Raw genomic sequence first — 19,008 nt, 5'->3', positions numbered from 1 at the left:
GATTAGCAGAATGCTCTAACCAACTCAGCTCACTGGTCATGTATTTTGGCAAATCTAACAACACTTTCTGGGCCTTCTTAAATGACTGTCTAGCTGGATAAAAGGGCCGACAGGTCCGACCTAATTCTGATGAGAAAAGCCAGGCAACTACACAGATGGAACTGGAGACTTTGGCATTATTAGCATAATGCTCTAACCAACTGAGCTCGCCGGAAATGAAAGAGTTTTGCAACCTGTCCACTATATAACAGAGAGCTCACCAAAATTCAAGAATCTGGCCCCTGACCGGCCGTGGGCTGTGGCCATTCATCTGACGCTTTCTGGCCCATCCCGTATGACTTTGTACCCGGTAGAAGGGCTTAACAGTCCTCCTACTAAAGCTCACCAAAAGCGGAGGAACTGGCCCGTACGGGGATCGAACCCGCGACCTTGGCGTTATTAGCACCACGCTCTAACCAACTGAGCTAACCGGCCATATGTGATGTGCTCGGTCTTCTGATGCTTTCCGGCCCTACCCGCCCGAATGTCTACCGAATAAAAGGGATTAAAGGTCCGTTTGCCCACAATTGAAAAGAAAGGGCTGTGCAACCTGTCCAAAAGATAGCAGTGGGTCTTCAGAAAAAAAGAGCCTGGCTCACACAGGGGTTGAGGCTGCGACCTTAATGTAATTAGCATCGCACTCTAAGCTACTTGGGAAGATTAGAGCCAGGTGACTACAGGGCTCGAACCAGAGGCTTTGGCATGATTAGCAGAATGCTCTAACCAACTCAGCTCACTGGTCATGTATTTTGGCAAATCTAACAACACTTTCTGGGCCTTCTTAAATGACTGTCTAGCTGGATAAAAGGGCCGACAGGTCCGACCTAATTCTGATGAGAAAAGCCAGGCAACTACACAGATGGAACTGGAGACTTTGGCGTTATTAGCATAATGCTCTAACCAACTGAGCTCGCCGGAAATGAAAGAGTTTTGCAACCTGTTTACTATATAACAGAGAGCTCACCAAAATTCAAGAATCTGGCCCCTGACCGGCCGTGGGCTGTGGCCATTCATCTGACGCTTTCTGGCCCATCCCGTATGACTTTGTACCCGGTAGAAGGGCTTAACAGTCCTCCTACTAAAGCTCAGCAAAAGCGGAGGAACTGGCCCTTACGGTAATCGAACCCGCGACCTTGGCGTTATTAGCACCACGCTCTAACCAACTGAGCTAACCGGCCATATGTGATGTGCTCGGTCTTCTGATGCTTTCCGGCCCTACCCGTCCGAATGTCTACCGAATAAAAGGGATTAAAGGTCCGTTTGCCCACAATTGAAAAGAAAGGGCTGTGCAACCTGTCCAAAAGATAGCAGTGGGTCTTCAGAAAAAAAGAGCCTGGCTCACACAGGGGTTGAGGCTGCGACCTTAATGTAATTAGCATCGCACTCTAAGCTACTTGGGAAGATTAGAGCCAGGTGACTACAGGGCTCGAACCAGAGGCTTTGGCATGATTAGCAGAATGCTCTAACCAACTCAGCTCACTGGTCATGTATTTTGGCAAATCTAACAACACTTTCTGGGTCTTCTTAAATGACTGTCTAGCTGGATAAAAGGGCCGACAGGTCCGACCTAATTCTGATGAGAAAAGCCAGGCAACTACACAGATGGAACTGGAGACTTTGGCATTATTAGCATAATGCTCTAACCAACTGAGCTCGCCGGAAATGAAAGAGTTTTGCAACCTGTCCACTATATAACAGAGAGCTCACCAAAATTCAAGAATCTGGCCCCTGACCGGCCGTGGGCTGTGGCCATTCATCTGACGCTTTCTGGCCCATCCCGTATGACTTTGTACCCGGTAGAAGGGCTTAACAGTCCTCCTACTAAAGCTCACCAAAAGCGGAGGAACTGGCCCGTACGGGGATCGAACCCGCGACCTTGGCGTTATTAGCACCACGCTCTAACCAACTGAGCTAACCGGCCATATGTGATGTGCTCGGTCTTCTGATGCTTTCCGGCCCTACCCGCCCGAATGTCTACCGAATAAAAGGGATTAAAGGTCCGTTTGCCCACAATTGAAAAGAAAGGGCTGTGCAACCTGTCCAAAAGATAGCAGTGGGTCTTCAGAAAAAAAGAGCCTGGCTCACACAGGGGTTGAGGCTGCGACCTTAATGTAATTAGCATCGCACTCTAAGCTACTTGCGAAGATTAGAGCCAGGTGACTACAGGGCTCGAACCAGAGGCTTTGGCATGATTAGCAGAATGCTCTAACCAACTCAGCTCACTGGTCATGTATTTTGGCAAATCTAACAACACTTTCTGGGCCTTCTTAAATGACTGTCTAGCTGGATAAAAGGGCCGACAGGTCCGACCTAATTCTGATGAGAAAAGCCAGGCAACTACACAGATGGAACTGGAGACTTTGGCGTTATTAGCATAATGCTCTAACCAACTGAGCTCGCCGGAAATGAAAGAGTTTTGCAACCTGTCCACTATATAACAGAGAGCTCACCAAAATTCAAGAATCTGGCCCCTGACCGGCCGTGGGCTGTGGCCATTCATCTGACGCTTTCTGGCCCATCCCGTATGACTTTGTACCCGGTAGAAGGGCTTAACAGTCCTCCTACTAAAGCTCACCAAAAGCGGAGGAACTGGCCCGTACGGGGATCGAACCCGCGACCTTGGCGTTATTAGCACCACGCTCTAACCAACTGAGCTAACCGGCCATATGTGATGTGCTCGGTCTTCTGATGCTTTCCGGCCCTACCCGCCCGAATGTCTACCGAATAAAAGGGATTAAAGGTCCGTTTGCCCACAATTGAAAAGAAAGGGCTGTGCAACCTGTCCAAAAGATAGCAGTGGGTCTTCAGAAAAAAAGAGCCTGGCTCACACAGGGGTTGAGGCTGCGACCTTAATGTAATTAGCATCGCACTCTAAGCTACTTGGGAAGATTAGAGCCAGGTGACTACAGGGCTCGAACCAGAGGCTTTGGCATGATTAGCAGAATGCTCTAACCAACTCAGCTCACTGGTCATGTATTTTGGCAAATCTAACAACACTTTCTGGGCCTTCTTAAATGACTGTCTAGCTGGATAAAAGGGCCGACAGGTCCGACCTAATTCTGATGAGAAAAGCCAGGCAACTACACAGATGGAACTGGAGACTTTGGCATTATTAGCATAATGCTCTAACCAACTGAGCTCGCCGGAAATGAAAGAGTTTTGCAACCTGTCCACTATATAACAGAGAGCTCACCAAAATTCAAGAATCTGGCCCCTGACCGGCCGTGGGCTGTGGCCATTCATCTGACGCTTTCTGGCCCATCCCGTATGACTTTGTACCCGGTAGAAGGGCTTAACAGTCCTCCTACTAAAGCTCACCAAAAGCGGAGGAACTGGCCCGTACGGGGATCGAACCCGCGACCTTGGCGTTATTAGCACCACGCTCTAACCAACTGAGCTAACCGGCCATATGTGATGTGCTCGGTCTTCTGATGCTTTCCGGCCCTACCCGCCCGAATGTCTACCGAATAAAAGGGATTAAAGGTCCGTTTGCCCACAATTGAAAAGAAAGGGCTGTGCAACCTGTCCAAAAGATAGCAGTGGGTCTTCAGAAAAAAAGAGCCTGGCTCACACAGGGGTTGAGGCTGCGACCTTAATGTAATTAGCATCGCACTCTAAGCTACTTGGGAAGATTAGAGCCAGGTGACTACAGGGCTCGAACCAGAGGCTTTGGCATGATTAGCAGAATGCTCTAACCAACTCAGCTCACTGGTCATGTATTTTGGCAAATCTAACAACACTTTCTGGGCCTTCTTAAATGACTGTCTAGCTGGATAAAAGGGCCGACAGGTCCGACCTAATTCTGATGAGAAAAGCCAGGCAACTACACAGATGGAACTGGAGACTTTGGCATTATTAGCATAATGCTCTAACCAACTGAGCTCGCCGGAAATGAAAGAGTTTTGCAACCTGTCCACTATATAACAGAGAGCTCACCAAAATTCAAGAATCTGGCCCCTGACCGGCCGTGGGCTGTGGCCATTCATCTGACGCTTTCTGGCCCATCCCGTATGACTTTGTACCCGGTAGAAGGGCTTAACAGTCCTCCTACTAAAGCTCACCAAAAGCGGAGGAACTGGCCCGTACGGGGATCGAACCCGCGACCTTGGCGTTATTAGCACCACGCTCTAACCAACTGAGCTAACCGGCCATATGTGATGTGCTCGGTCTTCTGATGCTTTCCGGCCCTACCCGCCCGAATGTCTACCGAATAAAAGGGATTAAAGGTCCGTTTGCCCACAATTGAAAAGAAAGGGCTGTGCAACCTGTCCAAAAGATAGCAGTGGGTCTTCAGAAAAAAAGAGCCTGGCTCACACAGGGGTTGAGGCTGCGACCTTAATGTAATTAGCATCGCACTCTAAGCTACTTGGGAAGATTAGAGCCAGGTGACTACAGGGCTCGAACCAGAGGCTTTGGCATGATTAGCAGAATGCTCTAACCAACTCAGCTCACTGGTCATGTATTTTGGCAAATCTAACAACACTTTCTGGGCCTTCTTAAATGACTGTCTAGCTGGATAAAAGGGCCGACAGGTCCGACCTAATTCTGATGAGAAAAGCCAGGCAACTACACAGATGGAACTGGAGACTTTGGCATTATTAGCATAATGCTCTAACCAACTGAGCTCGCCGGAAATGAAAGAGTTTTGCAACCTGTCCACTATATAACAGAGAGCTCACCAAAATTCAAGAATCTGGCCCCTGACCGGCCGTGGGCTGTGGCCATTCATCTGACGCTTTCTGGCCCATCCCGTATGACTTTGTACCCGGTAGAAGGGCTTAACAGTCCTCCTACTAAAGCTCACCAAAAGCGGAGGAACTGGCCCGTACGGGGATCGAACCCGCGACCTTGGCGTTATTAGCACCACGCTCTAACCAACTGAGCTAACAGGCCATATGTGATGTGCTCGGTCTTCTGATGCTTTCCGGCCCTACCCGCCCGAATGTCTACCGAATAAAAGGGATTAAAGGTCCGTTTGCCCACAATTGAAAAGAAAGGGCTGTGCAACCTGTCCAAAAGATAGCAGTGGGTCTTCAGAAAAAAAGAGCCTGGCTCACACAGGGGTTGAGGCTGCGACCTGAATGTAATTAGCATCGCACTCTAAGCTACTTGGGAAGATTAGAGCCAGGTGACTACAGGGCTCGAACCAGAGGCTTTGGCATGATTAGCAGAATGCTCTAACCAACTCAGCTCACTGGTCATGTATTTTGGCAAATCTAACAACACTTTCTGGGCCTTCTTAAATGACTCTCTAGCTGGATAAAAGGGCCGACAGGTCCGACCTAATTCTGATGAGAAAAGCCAGGCAACTACACAGATGGAACTGGAGACTTTGGCATTATTAGCATAATGCTCTAACCAACTGAGCTCGCCGGAAATGAAAGAGTTTTGCAACCTGTCCACTATATAACAGAGAGCTCACCAAAATTCAAGAATCTGGCCCCTGACCGGCCGTGGGCTGTGGCCATTCATCTGACGCTTTCTGGCCCATCCCGTATGACTTTGTACCCGGTAGAAGGGCTTAACAGTCCTCCTACTAAAGCTCACCAAAAGCGGAGGAACTGGCCCGTACGGGGATCGAACCCGCGACCTTGGCGTTATTAGCACCACGCTCTAACCAACTGAGCTAACCGGCCATATGTGATGTGCTCGGTCTTCTGATGCTTTCCGGCCCTACCCGCCCGAATGTCTACCGAATAAAAGGGATTAAAGGTCCGTTTGCCCACAATTGAAAAGAAAGGGCTGTGCAACCTGTCCAAAAGATAGCAGTGGGTCTTCAGAAAAAAAGAGCCTGGCTCACACAGGGGTTGAGGCTGCGACCTTAATGTAATTAGCATCGCACTCTAAGCTACTTGGGAAGATTAGAGCCAGGTGACTACAGGGCTCGAACCAGAGGCTTTGGCATGATTAGCAGAATGCTCTAACCAACTCAGCTCACTGGTCATGTATTTTGGCAAATCTAACAACACTTTCTGGGCCTTCTTAAATGACTGTCTAGCTGGATAAAAGGGCCGACAGGTCCGACCTAATTCTGATGAGAAAAGCCAGGCAACTACACAGATGGAACTGGAGACTTTGGCATTATTAGCATAATGCTCTAACCAACTGAGCTCGCCGGAAATGAAAGAGTTTTGCAACCTGTCCACTATATAACAGAGAGCTCACCAAAATTCAAGAATCTGGCCCCTGACCGGCCGTGGGCTGTGGCCATTCATCTGACGCTTTCTGGCCCATCCCGTATGACTTTGTACCAGGTAGAAGGGCTTAACAGTCCTCCTACTAAAGCTCACCAAAAGCGGAGGAACTGGCCCGTACGGGGATCGAACCCGTGACCTTGGCGTTATTAGCACCACGCTCTAACCAACTGAGCTAACTGGCCATATGTGATGTGCTCGGTCTTCTGATGCTTTCCGGCCCTACCCGCCCGAATGTCTACCGAATAAAAGGGATTAAAGGTCCGTTTGCCCACAATTGAAAAGAAAGGGCTGTGCAACCTGTCCAAAAGATAGCAGTGGGTCTTCAGAAAAAAAGAGCCTGGCTCACACAGGGGTTGAGGCTGCGACCTTAATGTAATTAGCATCGCACTCTAAGCTACTTGGGAAGATTAGAGCCAGGTGACTACAGGGCTCGAACCAGAGGCTTTGGCATGATTAGCAGAATGCTCTAACCAACTCAGCTCACTGGTCATGTATTTTGGCAAATCTAACAACACTTTCTGGGCCTTCTTAAATGACTGTCTAGCTGGATAAAAGGGCCGACAGGTCCGACCTAATTCTGATGAGAAAAGCCAGGCAACTACACAGATGGAACTGGAGACTTTGGCATTATTAGCATAATGCTCTAACCAACTGAGCTCGCCGGAAATGAAAGAGTTTTGCAACCTGTCCACTATATAACAGAGAGCTCACCAAAATTCAAGAATCTGGCCCCTGACCGGCCGTGGGCTGTGGCCATTCATCTGACGCTTTCTGGCCCATCCCGTATGACTTTGTACCCGGTAGAAGGGCTTAACAGTCCTCCTACTAAAGCTCACCAAAAGCGGAGGAACTGGCCCGTACGGGGATCGAACCCGCGACCTTGGCGTTATTAGCACCACGCTCTAACCAACTGAGCTAACCGGCCATATGTGATGTGCTCGGTCTTCTGATGCTTTCCGGCCCTACCCGCCCGAATGTCTACCGAATAAAAGGGATTAAAGGTCCGTTTGCCCACAATTGAAAAGAAAGGGCTGTGCAACCTGTCCAAAAGATAGCAGTGGGTCTTCAGAAAAAAAGAGCCTGGCTCACACAGGGGTTGAGGCTGCGCCCTTAATGTAATTAGCATCGCACTCTAAGCTACTTGGGAAGATTAGAGCCAGGTGACCACAGGGCTCGAACCAGAGGCTTTGGCATGATTAGCAGAATGCTCTAACCAACTCAGCTCACTGGTCATGTATTTTGGCAAATCTAACAACACTTTCTGGGCCTTCTTAAATGACTGTCTAGCTGGATAAAAGGGCCGACAGGTCCGACCTAATTCTGATGAGAAAAGCCAGGCAACTACACAGATGGAACTGGAGACTTTGGCATTATTAGCATAATGCTCTAACCAACTGAGCTCGCCGGAAATGAAAGAGTTTTGCAACCTGTCCACTATATAACAGAGAGCTCACCAAAATTCCAGAATCTGGCCCCTGACCGGCCGTGGGCTGTGGCCATTCATCTGACGCTTTCTGGCCCATCCCGTATGACTTTGTACCCGGTAGAAGGGCTTAACAGTCCTCCTACTAAAGCTCACCAAAAGCGGAGGAACTGGCCCGTACGGGGATCGAACCCGCGACCTTGGCGTTATTAGCACCACGCTCTAACCAACTGAGCTAACCGGCCATATGTGATGTGCTCGGTCTTCTGATGCTTTCCGGCCCTACCCGCCCGAATGTCTACCGAATAAAAGGGATTAAAGGTCCGTTTGCCCACAATTGAAAAGAAAGGGCTGTGCAACCTGTCCAAAAGATAGCAGTGGGTCTTCAGAAAAAAAGAGCCTGGCTCACACAGGGGTTGAGGCTGCGACCTTAATGTAATTAGCATCGCACTCTAAGCTACTTGGGAAGATTAGAGCCAGGTGACTACAGGGCTCGAACCAGAGGCTTTGGCATGATTAGCAGAATGCTCTAACCAACTCAGCTCACTGGTCATGTATTTTGGCAAATCTAACAACACTTTCTGGGCCTTCTTAAATGACTGTCTAGCTGGATAAAAGGGCCGACAGGTCCGACCTAATTCTGATGAGAAAAGCCAGGCAACTACACAGATGGAACTGGAGACTTTGGCATTATTAGCATAATGCTCTAACCAACTGAGCTCGCCGGAAATGAAAGAGTTTTGCAACCTGTCCACTATATAACAGAGAGCTCACCAAAATTCAAGAATCTGGCCCCTGACCGGCCGTGGGCTGTGGCCATTCATCTGACGCTTTCTGGCCCATCCCGTATGACTTTGTACCCGGTAGAAGGGCTTAACAGTCCTCCTACTAAAGCTCACCAAAAGCGGAGGAACTGGCCCGTACGGGGATCGAACCCGCGACCTTGGCGTTATTAGCACCACGCTCTAACCAACTGAGCTAACCGGCCATATGTGATGTGCTCGGTCTTCTGATGCTTTCCGGCCCTACCCGCCCGAATGTCTACCGAATAAAAGGGATTAAAGGTCCGTTTGCCCACAATTGAAAAGAAAGGGCTGTGCAACCTGTCCAAAAGATAGCAGTGGGTCTTCAGAAAAAAAGAGCCTGGCTCACACAGGGGTTGAGGCTGCGACCTTAATGTAATTAGCATCGCACTCTAAGCTACTTGGGAAGATTAGAGCCAGGTGACTACAGGGCTCGAACCAGAGGCTTTGGCATGATTAGCAGAATGCTCTAACCAACTCAGCTCACTGGTCATGTATTTTGGCAAATCTAACAACACTTTCTGGGCCTTCTTAAATGACTGTCTAGCTGGATAAAAGGGCCGACAGGTCCGACCTAATTCTGATGAGAAAAGCCAGGCAACTACACAGATGGAACTGGAGACTTTGGCATTATTAGCATAATGCTCTAACCAACTGAGCTCGCCGGAAATGAAAGAGTTTTGCAACCTGTCCACTATATAACAGAGAGCTCACCAAAATTCAAGAATCTGGCCCCTGACCGGCCGTGGGCTGTGGCCATTCATCTGACGCTTTCTGGCCCATCCCGTATGACTTTGTACCCGGTAGAAGGGCTTAACAGTCCTCCTACTAAAGCTCACCAAAAGCGGAGGAACTGGCCCGTACGGGGATCGAACCCGCGACCTTGGCGTTATTAGCACCACGCTCTAACCAACTGAGCTAACCGGCCATATGTGATGTGCTCGGTCTTCTGATGCTTTCCGGCCCTACCCGCCCGAATGTCTACCGAATAAAAGGGATTAAAGGTCCGTTTGCCCACAATTGAAAAGAAAGGGCTGTGCAACCTGTCCAAAAGATAGCAGTGGGTCTTCAGAAAAAAAGAGCCTGGCTCACACAGGGGTTGAGGCTGCGACCTTAATGTAATTAGCATCGCACTCTAAGCTACTTGGGAAGATTAGAGCCAGGTGACTACAGGGCTCGAACCAGAGGCTTTGGCATGATTAGCAGAATGCTCTAACCAACTCAGCTCACTGGTCATGTATTTTGGCAAATCTAACAACACTTTCTGGGCCTTCTTAAATGACTGTCTAGCTGGATAAAAGGGCCGACAGGTCCGACCTAATTCTGATGAGAAAAGCCAGGCAACTACACAGATGGAACTGGAGACTTTGGCATTATTAGCATAATGCTCTAACCAACTGAGCTCGCCGGAAATGAAAGAGTTTTGCAACCTGTCCACTATATAACAGAGAGCTCACCAAAATTCAAGAATCTGGCCCCTGACCGGCCGTGGGCTGTGGCCATTCATCTGACGCTTTCTGGCCCATCCCGTATGACTTTGTACCCGGTAGAAGGGCTTAACAGTCCTCCTACTAAAGCTCACCAAAAGCGGAGGAACTGGCCCGTACGGGGATCGAACCCGCGACCTTGGCGTTATTAGCACCACGCTCTAACCAACTGAGCTAACCGGCCATATGTGATGTGCTCGGTCTTCTGATGCTTTCCGGCCCTACCCGCCCGAATGTCTACCGAATAAAAGGGATTAAAGGTCCGTTTGCCCACAATTGAAAAGAAAGGGCTGTGCAACCTGTCCAAAAGATAGCAGTGGGTCTTCAGAAAAAAAGAGCCTGGCTCACACAGGGGTTGAGGCTGCGACCTTAATGTAATTAGCATCGCACTCTAAGCTACTTGGGAAGATTAGAGCCAGGTGACTACAGGGCTCGAACCAGAGGCTTTGGCATGATTAGCAGAATGCTCTAACCAACTCAGCTCACTGGTCATGTATTTTGGCAAATCTAACAACACTTTCTGGGCCTTCTTAAATGACTGTCTAGCTGGATAAAAGGGCCGACAGGTCCGACCTAATTCTGATGAGAAAAGCCAGGCAACTACACAGATGGAACTGGAGACTTTGGCATTATTAGCATAATGCTCTAACCAACTGAGCTCGCCGGAAATGAAAGAGTTTTGCAACCTGTCCACTATATAACAGAGAGCTCACCAAAATTCAAGAATCTGGCCCCTGACCGGCCGTGGGCTGTGGCCATTCATCTGACGCTTTCTGGCCCATCCCGTATGACTTTGTACCCGGTAGAAGGGCTTAACAGTCCTCCTACTAAAGCTCACCAAAAGCGGAGGAACTGGCCCGTACGGGGATCGAACCCGCGACCTTGGCGTTATTAGCACCACGCTCTAACCAACTGAGCTAACCGGCCATATGTGACGTGCTCGGTCTTCTGATGCTTTCCGGCCCTACCCGCCCGAATGTCTACCGAATAAAAGGGATTAAAGGTCCGTTTGCCCACAATTGAAAAGAAAGGGCTGTGCAACCTGTCCAAAAGATAGCAGTGGGTCTTCAGAAAAAAAGAGCCTGGCTCACACAGGGGTTGAGGCTGCGACCTTAATGTAATTAGCATCGCACTCTAAGCTACTTGGGAAGATTAGAGCCAGGTGACTACAGGGCTCGAACCAGAGGCTTTGGCATGATTAGCAGAATGCTCTAACCAACTCAGCTCACTGGTCATGTATTTTGGCAAATCTAACAACACTTTCTGGGCCTTCTTAAATGACTGTCTAGCTGGATAAAAGGGCCGACAGGTCCGACCTAATTCTGATGAGAAAAGCCAGGCAACTACACAGATGGAACTGGAGACTTTGGCATTATTAGCATAATGCTCTAACCAACTGAGCTCGCCGGAAATGAAAGAGTTTTGCAACCTGTCCACTATATAACAGAGAGCTCACCAAAATTCAAGAATCTGGCCCCTGACCGGCCGTGGGCTGTGGCCATTCATCTGACGCTTTCTGGCCCATCCCGTATGACTTTGTACCCGGTAGAAGGGCTTAACAGTCCTCCTACTAAAGCTCACCAAAAGCGGAGGAACTGGCCCGTACGGGGATCGAACCCGCGACCTTGGCGTTATTAGCACCACGCTCTAACCAACTGAGCTAACCGGCCATATGTGATGTGCTCGGTCTTCTGATGCTTTCCGGCCCTACCCGCCCGAATGTCTACCGAATAAAAGGGATTAAAGGTCCGTTTGCCCACAATTGAAAAGAAAGGGCTGTGCAACCTGTCCAAAAGATAGCAGTGGGTCTTCAGAAAAAAAGAGCCTGGCTCACACAGGGGTTGAGGCTGCGACCTTAATGTAATTAGCATCGCACTCTAAGCTACTTGGGAAGATTAGAGCCAGGTGACTACAGGGCTCGAACCAGAGGCTTTGGCATGATTAGCAGAATGCTCTAACCAACTCAGCTCACTGGTCATGTATTTTGGCAAATCTAACAACACTTTCTGGGCCTTCTTAAATGACTGTCTAGCTGGATAAAAGGGCCGACAGGTCCGACCTAATTCTGATGAGAAAAGCCAGGCAACTACACAGATGGAACTGGAGACTTTGGCATTATTAGCATAATGCTCTAACCAACTGAGCTCGCCGGAAATGAAAGAGTTTTGCAACCTGTCCACTATATAACAGAGAGCTCACCAAAATTCAAGAATCTGGCCCCTGACCGGCCGTGGGCTGTGGCCATTCATCTGACGCTTTCTGGCCCATCCCGTATGACTTTGTACCCGGTAGAAGGGCTTAACAGTCCTCCTACTAAAGCTCACCAAAAGCGGAGGAACTGGCCCGTACGGGGATCGAACCCGCGACCTTGGCGTTATTAGCACCACGCTCTAACCAACTGAGCTAACCGGCCATATGTGATGTGCTCGGTCTTCTGATGCTTTCCGGCCCTACCCGCCCGAATGTCTACCGAATAAAAGGGATTAAAGGTCCGTTTGCCCACAATTGAAAAGAAAGGGCTGTGCAACCTGTCCAAAAGATAGCAGTGGGTCTTCAGAAAAAAAGAGCCTGGCTCACACAGGGGTTGAGGCTGCGACCTTAATGTAATTAGCATCGCACTCTAAGCTACTTGGGAAGATTAGAGCCAGGTGACTACAGGGCTCGAACCAGAGGCTTTGGCATGATTAGCAGAATGCTCTAACCAACTCAGCTCACTGGTCATGTATTTTGGCAAATCTAACAACACTTTCTGGGCCTTCTTAAATGACTCTCTAGCTGGATAAAAGGGCCGACAGGTCCGACCTAATTCTGATGAGAAAAGCCAGGCAACTACACAGATGGAACTGGAGACTTTGGCATTATTAGCATAATGCTCTAACCAACTGAGCTCGCCGGAAATGAAAGAGTTTTGCAACCTGTCCACTATATAACAGAGAGCTCACCAAAATTCAAGAATCTGGCCCCTGACCGGCCGTGGGCTGTGGCCATTCATCTGACGCTTTCTGGCCCATCCCGTATGACTTTGTACCCGGTAGAAGGGCTTAACAGTCCTCCTACTAAAGCTCACCAAAAGCGGAGGAACTGGCCCGTACGGGGATCGAACCCGCGACCTTGGCGTTATTAGCACCACGCTCTAACCAACTGAGCTAACCGGCCATATGTGATGTGCTCGGTCTTCTGATGCTTTCCGGCCCTACCCGCCCGAATGTCTACCGAATAAAAGGGATTAAAGGTCCGTTTGCCCACAATTGAAAAGAAAGGGCTGTGCAACCTGTCCAAAAGATAGCAGTGGGTCTTCAGAAAAAAAGAGCCTGGCTCACACAGGGGTTGAGGCTGCGACCTTAATGTAATTAGCATCGCACTCTAAGCTACTTGGGAAGATTAGAGCCAGGTGACTACAGGGCTCGAACCAGAGGCTTTGGCATGATTAGCAGAATGCTCTAACCAACTCAGCTCACTGGTCATGTATTTTGGCAAATCTAACAACACTTTCTGGGCCTTCTTAAATGACTGTCTAGCTGGATAAAAGGGCCGACAGGTCCGACCTAATTCTGATGAGAAAAGCCAGGCAACTACACAGATGGAACTGGAGACTTTGGCATTATTAGCATAATGCTCTAACCAACTGAGCTCGCCGGAAATGAAAGAGTTTTGCAACCTGTCCACTATATAACAGAGAGCTCACCAAAATTCAAGAATCTGGCCCCTGACCGGCCGTGGGCTGTGGCCATTCATCTGACGCTTTCTGGCCCATCCCGTATGACTTTGTACCCGGTAGAAGGGCTTAACAGTCCTCCTACTAAAGCTCACCAAAAGCGGAGGAACTGGCCCGTACGGGGATCGAACCCGTGACCTTGGCGTTATTAGCACCACGCTCTAACCAACTGAGCTAACTGGCCATATGTGATGTGCTCGGTCTTCTGATGCTTTCCGGCCCTACCCGCCCGAATGTCTACCGAATAAAAGGGATTAAAGGTCCGTTTGCCCACAATTGAAAAGAAAGGGCTGTGCAACCTGTCCAAAAGATAGCAGTGGGTCTTCAGAAAAAAAGAGCCTGGCTCACACAGGGGTTGAGGCTGCGACCTTAATGTAATTAGCATCGCACTCTAAGCTACTTGGGAAGATTAGAGCCAGGTGACTACAGGGCTCGAACCAGAGGCTTTGGCATGATTAGCAGAATGCTCTAACCAACTCAGCTCACTGGTCATGTATTTTGGCAAATCTAACAACACTTTCTGGGCCTTCTTAAATGACTGTCTAGCTGGATAAAAGGGCCGACAGGTCCGACCTAATTCTGATGAGAAAAGCCAGGCAACTACACAGATGGAACTGGAGACTTTGGCATTATTAGCATAATGCTCTAACCAACTGAGCTCGCCGGAAATGAAAGAGTTTTGCAACCTGTCCACTATATAACAGAGAGCTCACCAAAATTCAAGAATCTGGCCCCTGACCGGCCGTGGGCTGTGGCCATTCATCTGACGCTTTCTGGCCCATCCCGTATGACTTTGTACCCGGTAGAAGGGCTTAACAGTCCTCCTACTAAAGCTCACCAAAAGCGGAGGAACTGGCCCGTACGGGGATCGAACCCGCGACCTTGGCGTTATTAGCACCACGCTCTAACCAACTGAGCTAACCGGCCATATGTGATGTGCTCGGTCTTCTGATGCTTTCCGGCCCTACCCGCCCGAATGTCTACCGAATAAAAGGGATTAAAGGTCCGTTTGCCCACAATTGAAAAGAAAGGGCTGTGCAACCTGTCCAAAAGATAGCAGTGGGTCTTCAGAAAAAAAGAGCCTGGCTCACACAGGGGTTGAGGCTGCGCCCTTAATGTAATTAGCATCGCACTCTAAGCTACTTGGGAAGATTAGAGCCAGGTGACCACAGGGCTCGAACCAGAGGCTTTGGCATGATTAGCAGAATGCTCTAACCAACTCAGCTCACTGGTCATGTATTTTGGCAAATCTAACAACACTTTCTGGGCCTTCTTAAATGACTGTCTAGCTGGATAAAAGGGCCGACAGGTCCGACCTAATTCTGATGAGAAAAGCCAGGCAACTACACAGATGGAACTGGAGACTTTGGCATTATTAGCATAATGCTCTAACCAACTGAGCTCGCCGGAAATGAAAGAGTTTTGCAACCTGTCCACTATATAACAGAGAGCTCACCAAAATTCCAGAATCTGGCCCCTGACCGGCCGTGGGCTGTGGCCATTCATCTGACGCTTTCTGGCCCATCCCGTATGACTTTGTACCCGGTAGAAGGGCTTAACAGTCCTCCTACTAAAGCTCACCAAAAGCGGAGGAACTGGCCCGTACGGGGATCGAACCCGCGACCTTGGCGTTATTAGCACCACGCTCTAAGCAACTGAGCTAACCGGCCATATGTGATGTGCTCGGTCTTCTGATGCTTTCCGGCCCTACCCGCCCGAATGTCTACCGAATAAAAGGGATTAAAGGTCCGTTTGCCCACAATTGAAAAGAAAGGGCTGTGCAACCTGTCCAAAAGATAGCAGTGGGTCTTCAGAAAAAAAGAGCCTGGCTCACACAGGGGTTGAGGCTGCGACCTTAATGTAATTAGCATCGCACTCTAAGCTACTTGGGAAGATTAGAGCCTGGTGACTACAGGGCTCGAACCAGAGGCTTTGGCATGATTAGCAGAATGCTCTAACCAACTCAGCTCACTGGTCATGTATTTTGGCAAATCTAACAACACTTTCTGGGCCTTCTTAAATGACTGTCTAGCTGGATAAAAGGGCCGACAGGTCCGACCTAATTCTGATGAGAAAAGCCAGGCAACTACACAGATGGAACTGGAGACTTTGGCATTATTAGCATAATGCTCTAACCAACTGAGCTCGCCGGAAATGAAAGAGTTTTGCAACCTGTCCACTATATAACAGAGAGCTCACCAAAATTCAAGAATCTGGCCCCTGACCGGCCGTGGGCTGTGGCCATTCATCTGACGCTTTCTGGCCCATCCCGTATGACTTTGTACCCGGTAGAAGGGCTTAACAGTCCTCCTACTAAAGCTCACCAAAAGCGGAGGAACTGGCCCGTACGGGGATCGAACCCGCGACCTTGGCGTTATTAGCACCACGCTCTAACCAACTGAGCTAACCGGCCACATGTGATGTGCTCGGTCTTCTGATGCTTTCCGGCCCTACCCGCCCGAATGTCTACCGAATAAAAGGGATTAAAGGTCCGTTTGCCCACAATTGAAAAGAAAGGGCTGTGCAACCTGTCCAAAAGATAGCAGTGGGTCTTCAGAAAAAAAGAGCCTGGCTCACACAGGGGTTGAGGCTGCGACCTTAATGTAATTAGCATCGCACTCTAAGCTACTTGGGAAGATTAGAGCCAGGTGACTACAGGGCTCGAACCAGAGGCTTTGGCATGATTAGCAGAATGCTCTAACCAACTCAGCTCACTGGTCATGTATTTTGGCAAATCTAACAACACTTTCTGGGCCTTCTTAAATGACTGTCTAGCTGGATAAAAGGGCCGACAGGTCCGACCTAATTCTGATGAGAAAACCAGGCAACTACACAGATAGAACTGGAGACTTTGGCATTATTAGCATAATGCTCTAACCAACTGAGCTCGCCGGAAATGAAAGAGTTTTGCAACCTGTCCACTATATAACAGAGAGCTCACCAAAATTCAAGAATCTGGCCCCTGACCGGCCGTGGGCTGTGGCCATTCATCTGACGCTTTCTGGCCCATCCCGTATGACTTTGTACCCGGTAGAAGGGCTTAACAGTCCTCCTACTAAAGCTCACCAAAAGCGGAGGAACTGGCCCGTACGGGGATCGAACCCGCGACCTTGGCGTTATTAGCACCACGCTCTAACCAACTGAGCTAACCGGCCATATGTGATGTGCTCGGTCTTCTGATGCTTTCCGGCCCTACCCGCCCGAATGTCTACCGAATAAAAGGGATTAAAGGTCCGTTTGCCCACAATTGAAAAGAAAGGGCTGTGCAACCTGTCCAAAAGATAGCAGTGGGTCTTCAGAAAAAAAGAACCTGGCTCACACAGGGGTTGAGGCTGCGACCTTAATGTAATTAGCATCGCAATCTAAGCTACTTGGGAAGATTAGAGCCAGGTGACTACAGGGCTCGAACCAGAGGCTTTGGCATGATTAGCAGAATGCTCTAAACAACTCAGCTCACTGGTCATGTATTTTGGCAAATCTAACAACACTTTCTGGGCCTTCTTAAATGACTGTCTAGCTGGATAAAAGGGCCGACAGGTCCGACCTAATTCTGATGAGAAAAGCCAGGCAATTACACAGATGGAACTGGAGACTTTGGCATTATTAGCATAATGCTCTAACCAACTGAGCTCGCCGGAAATGAAAGAGTTTTGCAACCTGTCCACTATATAACAGAGAGCTCACCAAAATTCAAGAATCTGGCCCCTGACCGGCCGTGGGCTGTGGCCATTCATCTGACGCTTTCTGGCCCATCCCGTATGACTTTGTACCCGGTAGAAGGGCTTAACAGTCCTCCTACTAAAGCTCACCAAAAGCGGAGGAACTGGCCCGTACGGGGATCGAACCCGCGACCTTGGCGTTATTAGCACCACGCTCTAACCAACTGAGCTAACCGGCCATATGTGATGTGCTCGGTCTTCTGATGCTTTCCGGCCCTACCCGCCCGAATGTCTACCGAATAAAAGGGATTAAAGGTCCGTTTGCCCACAATTGAAAAGAAAGGGCTGTGCAACCTGTCCAAAAGATAGCAGTGGGTCTTCAGAAAAAAAGAGCCTGGCTCACACAGGGGTTGAGGCTGCGACCTTAATGTAATTAGCATCGCACTCTAAGCTACTTGGGAAGATTAGAGCCAGGTGACTACAGGGCTCGAACCAGAGGCTTTGGCATGATTAGCAGAATGCTCTAACCAACTCAGCTCACTGGTCATGTATTTTGGCAAATCTAACAACACTTTCTGGGCCTTCTTAAATGACTGTCTAGCTGGATAAAAGGGCCGACAGGTCCGACCTAATTCTGATGAGAAAAGCCAGGCAACTACACAGATGGAACTGGAGACTTTGGCGTTATTAGCATAATGCTCTAACCAACTGAGCTCGCCGGAAATGAAAGAGTTTTGCAACCTGTCCACTATATAACAGAGAGCTCACCAAAATTCAAGAATCTGGCCCCTGACCCGCCGTGGGCTGTGGCCATTCATCTGACGCTTTCTGGCCCATCCCGTATGACTTTGTACCCGGTAGAAGGGCTTAACAGTCCTCCTACTAAAGCTCACCAAAAGCGGAGGAACTGGCCCGTACGGGGATCGAACCCGCGACCTTGGCGTTATTAGCACCACGCTCTAACCAACTGAGCTAACCGGCCATATGTGATGTGCTCGGTCTTCTGATGCTTTCCGGCCCTACCCGCCCGAATGTCTACCGAATAAAAGGGATTAAAGGTCCGTTTGCCCACAATTGAAAAGAAAGGGCTGTGCAACCTGTCCAAAAGATAGCAGTGGGTCTTCAGAAAAAAAGAGCCTGGCTCACACAGGGGTTGAGGCTGCGACCTTAATGTAATTAGCATCGCACTCTAAGCTACTTGGGAAGATTAGAGCCAGGTGACTACAGGGCTCGAACCAGAGGCTTTGGCATGATTAGCAGAATGCTCTAACCAACTCAGCTCACTGGTCATGTATTTTGGCAAATCTAACAACACTTTCTGGGCCTTCTTAAATGACTGTCTAGCTGGATAAAAGGGCCGACAGGTCCGACCTAATTCTGATGAGAAAAGCCAGGCAACTACACAGATGGAACTGGAGACTTTGGCGTTATTAGCATAATGCTCTAACCAACTGAGCTCGCCGGAAATGAAAGAGTTTTGCAACCTGTCCACTATATAACAGAGAGCTCACCAAAATTCAAGAATCTGGCCCCTGACCGGCCGTGGGCTGTGGCCATTCATCTGACGCTTTCTGGCCCATCCCGTATGACTTTGTACCCGGTAGAAGGGCTTAACAGTCCTCCTACTAAAGCTCACCAAAAGCGGAGGAACTGGCCCGTACGGGGATTGAACCCGCGACCTTGGC

The 19,008-nt window shown here is 49.2% G+C and overlaps 21 non-coding genes across 21 annotated transcripts; all 21 read right to left on the bottom strand.

Annotated features, from left to right (window-relative positions):
- Positions 1-400: 400 nt before the first annotated feature.
- TRNAI-AAU (transfer RNA isoleucine (anticodon AAU)) lies at positions 401-474 on the bottom strand. The gene has a single exon. It is a non-coding gene; the product is annotated as a tRNA-Ile (tRNA).
- A 1,412-nt stretch (positions 475-1,886) lies between these two features.
- TRNAI-AAU (transfer RNA isoleucine (anticodon AAU)) lies at positions 1,887-1,960 on the bottom strand. Its single transcript has one exon. It is a non-coding gene; the product is annotated as a tRNA-Ile (tRNA).
- Positions 1,961-2,629: 669 nt separating this feature from the next.
- TRNAI-AAU (transfer RNA isoleucine (anticodon AAU)) lies at positions 2,630-2,703 on the bottom strand. Its single transcript has one exon. It is a non-coding gene; the product is annotated as a tRNA-Ile (tRNA).
- A 669-nt stretch (positions 2,704-3,372) lies between these two features.
- TRNAI-AAU (transfer RNA isoleucine (anticodon AAU)) lies at positions 3,373-3,446 on the bottom strand. The gene has a single exon. It is a non-coding gene; the product is annotated as a tRNA-Ile (tRNA).
- A 669-nt stretch (positions 3,447-4,115) lies between these two features.
- Positions 4,116-4,189, bottom strand: TRNAI-AAU (transfer RNA isoleucine (anticodon AAU)). The gene has a single exon. It is a non-coding gene; the product is annotated as a tRNA-Ile (tRNA).
- Positions 4,190-4,858: 669 nt separating this feature from the next.
- Positions 4,859-4,932, bottom strand: TRNAI-AAU (transfer RNA isoleucine (anticodon AAU)). The gene has a single exon. It is a non-coding gene; the product is annotated as a tRNA-Ile (tRNA).
- Positions 4,933-5,601: 669 nt separating this feature from the next.
- Positions 5,602-5,675, bottom strand: TRNAI-AAU (transfer RNA isoleucine (anticodon AAU)). The gene has a single exon. It is a non-coding gene; the product is annotated as a tRNA-Ile (tRNA).
- Positions 5,676-7,087: 1,412 nt separating this feature from the next.
- Positions 7,088-7,161, bottom strand: TRNAI-AAU (transfer RNA isoleucine (anticodon AAU)). The gene has a single exon. It is a non-coding gene; the product is annotated as a tRNA-Ile (tRNA).
- Positions 7,162-7,830: 669 nt separating this feature from the next.
- On the bottom strand, positions 7,831-7,904 carry TRNAI-AAU (transfer RNA isoleucine (anticodon AAU)). Its single transcript has one exon. It is a non-coding gene; the product is annotated as a tRNA-Ile (tRNA).
- A 669-nt stretch (positions 7,905-8,573) lies between these two features.
- Positions 8,574-8,647, bottom strand: TRNAI-AAU (transfer RNA isoleucine (anticodon AAU)). Its single transcript has one exon. It is a non-coding gene; the product is annotated as a tRNA-Ile (tRNA).
- Positions 8,648-9,316: 669 nt separating this feature from the next.
- Positions 9,317-9,390, bottom strand: TRNAI-AAU (transfer RNA isoleucine (anticodon AAU)). The gene has a single exon. It is a non-coding gene; the product is annotated as a tRNA-Ile (tRNA).
- Positions 9,391-10,059: 669 nt separating this feature from the next.
- TRNAI-AAU (transfer RNA isoleucine (anticodon AAU)) lies at positions 10,060-10,133 on the bottom strand. The gene has a single exon. It is a non-coding gene; the product is annotated as a tRNA-Ile (tRNA).
- A 669-nt stretch (positions 10,134-10,802) lies between these two features.
- TRNAI-AAU (transfer RNA isoleucine (anticodon AAU)) lies at positions 10,803-10,876 on the bottom strand. Its single transcript has one exon. It is a non-coding gene; the product is annotated as a tRNA-Ile (tRNA).
- Positions 10,877-11,545: 669 nt separating this feature from the next.
- On the bottom strand, positions 11,546-11,619 carry TRNAI-AAU (transfer RNA isoleucine (anticodon AAU)). The gene has a single exon. It is a non-coding gene; the product is annotated as a tRNA-Ile (tRNA).
- A 669-nt stretch (positions 11,620-12,288) lies between these two features.
- Positions 12,289-12,362, bottom strand: TRNAI-AAU (transfer RNA isoleucine (anticodon AAU)). Its single transcript has one exon. It is a non-coding gene; the product is annotated as a tRNA-Ile (tRNA).
- A 669-nt stretch (positions 12,363-13,031) lies between these two features.
- On the bottom strand, positions 13,032-13,105 carry TRNAI-AAU (transfer RNA isoleucine (anticodon AAU)). Its single transcript has one exon. It is a non-coding gene; the product is annotated as a tRNA-Ile (tRNA).
- Positions 13,106-14,517: 1,412 nt separating this feature from the next.
- On the bottom strand, positions 14,518-14,591 carry TRNAI-AAU (transfer RNA isoleucine (anticodon AAU)). The gene has a single exon. It is a non-coding gene; the product is annotated as a tRNA-Ile (tRNA).
- Positions 14,592-16,003: 1,412 nt separating this feature from the next.
- TRNAI-AAU (transfer RNA isoleucine (anticodon AAU)) lies at positions 16,004-16,077 on the bottom strand. The gene has a single exon. It is a non-coding gene; the product is annotated as a tRNA-Ile (tRNA).
- A 668-nt stretch (positions 16,078-16,745) lies between these two features.
- TRNAI-AAU (transfer RNA isoleucine (anticodon AAU)) lies at positions 16,746-16,819 on the bottom strand. The gene has a single exon. It is a non-coding gene; the product is annotated as a tRNA-Ile (tRNA).
- Positions 16,820-17,488: 669 nt separating this feature from the next.
- On the bottom strand, positions 17,489-17,562 carry TRNAI-AAU (transfer RNA isoleucine (anticodon AAU)). The gene has a single exon. It is a non-coding gene; the product is annotated as a tRNA-Ile (tRNA).
- Positions 17,563-18,231: 669 nt separating this feature from the next.
- On the bottom strand, positions 18,232-18,305 carry TRNAI-AAU (transfer RNA isoleucine (anticodon AAU)). The gene has a single exon. It is a non-coding gene; the product is annotated as a tRNA-Ile (tRNA).
- Between the last annotated feature and the right edge of the window lie 703 nt (positions 18,306-19,008).

The sequence above is a fragment of the Engystomops pustulosus genome, chromosome 4, assembly GCF_040894005.1.
Source record: "Engystomops pustulosus chromosome 4, aEngPut4.maternal, whole genome shotgun sequence".
Taxonomy (NCBI): Eukaryota; Metazoa; Chordata; class Amphibia; order Anura; family Leptodactylidae; genus Engystomops; species Engystomops pustulosus.
Note: the sequence above shows the minus strand (reverse complement) of the source record. Positions and strands in the feature narration are given on the sequence as shown.